The sequence below is a fragment of the Penaeus monodon genome, chromosome 25 (assembly GCF_015228065.2).
Source record: "Penaeus monodon isolate SGIC_2016 chromosome 25, NSTDA_Pmon_1, whole genome shotgun sequence".
NCBI classification, from domain to species: Eukaryota; Metazoa; Arthropoda; class Malacostraca; order Decapoda; family Penaeidae; genus Penaeus; species Penaeus monodon.
Window position 1 is genome coordinate 36,003,515 of NC_051410.1, and position 300 is coordinate 36,003,814.

Sequence of the window (300 nt, forward strand, 5' to 3'; positions counted from 1 at the left end):
TGTAACTTCACTCTCACAAATTTATTAGCTTTTTCTCCAGTTTGTATATCCATGTTTATGATTTTAAAGAAATCGACTCAAAAAAACATTTTATTTTATAAGCCACTGCTTCATTTCAGTTGAACCTCAGCTAAACTTGTTTCAAGGTTTAATTTAAAGGTTTAAAGGTTTAATTTCAATTTAGTCCCTCAAACTCCTTTTTAGACTTCATAGTATCGATTTCGAAATGCAAAGCTTAACATCAGCGCTGAAAGTAATCTGCCGCTGACATCGTTCAAAACTGGGCAATGAGGATGTTAC

At 32.7% G+C, this 300-nt stretch overlaps 1 protein-coding gene across 1 annotated transcript in view; it reads left to right on the forward strand.

Annotated features, from left to right (window-relative positions):
* Nucleotides 1–300, forward strand: part of LOC119589380 (cubilin-like) — a 70,980-nt gene that overhangs the window by 6,396 nt on the left and 64,284 nt on the right. The window lies entirely within an intron of this gene.